Raw genomic sequence first — 1,043 nt, forward strand, 5'->3', positions numbered from 1 at the left:
TTTTTTTTTTTTTTTTTTTTTTTTTTTTTTTTTTTTTTTTTTTTTTTTTTATGAAAAGACAAGTATATCATTTTATCTCTTTTCAAATTAGTAGATCCGACTTCAATCATGTCATAAGGGTAGATTTAGTTGATTTTTTTCGAGACCTAACAACTATCATTGGCAGGGGCAATATCAATCTTCTTTATAGCTTTCAAGTAAAAGAATATGTTATACTTGGTGAAATTAATTCTTTAAAGAATCATTCTATAGAATTGCAATCTTTAAAAAATAAAAAATAAAAAAATTCTAATATTGAGAATTTGAATCAATGTTTAGACTTTTTCCCTAGAATTTAATCCCAAGAACGAGAAATTTTGTTGAGATTTCATATGAAAAGACCAATATTTACTCTTTAGAAAATATTAGATGTGTGTAGCAATCAAGCTTTAGAAAATAATATTCACAATTTCTTTTTTCGTAACAAATCTTGTGAAAAAATTAATGTTTACTTACCACTTAATAGTTTTATTTTGAGATTGATTGAATTAAGAAGAGGGATCTTTAACATCCCATGTCTAGGATTCAAAATTTAAATTCAGCCGCTAATGTCTCTGACATTCTCTTACGACATGGTTATACTACTAATTTTTCTCTTCTAAGAGTATCGACTATCCCCACATATCAAAACGAGTCCCTTCAAATAAATCATGCTTAATTTTAGAGTTGTCTATAATTGAGCCATTGAAAAGAAAGGTGCATTTTGCTAATATAAACAATTTTGATTTATTTGATATATTTCTTAGTCCTCATACCCTCGTGATCCTCATACCCTCAGGATCACTCTCATTGGAATACCGTTTGAATTCATTCTTATATTTATCTAATATAAATACTAATGGGACAAAAATCTAAAAAAAATAAACCCATTACAATTTAGAAACTACTTAACTAATTAAATATTATGAAAGATTTTGAAAAGAAATATTATTTTCTTATATATATATATATATATATATATATATATATATATATATATATATATATATATATATATAGTTTTT

The sequence above is a fragment of the Cucurbita moschata genome, unplaced genomic scaffold, assembly GCF_002738365.1.
Source record: "Cucurbita moschata cultivar Rifu unplaced genomic scaffold, Cmos_1.0 Cmo_Scf00020, whole genome shotgun sequence".
Classification (NCBI taxonomy): Eukaryota; Viridiplantae; Streptophyta; class Magnoliopsida; order Cucurbitales; family Cucurbitaceae; genus Cucurbita; species Cucurbita moschata.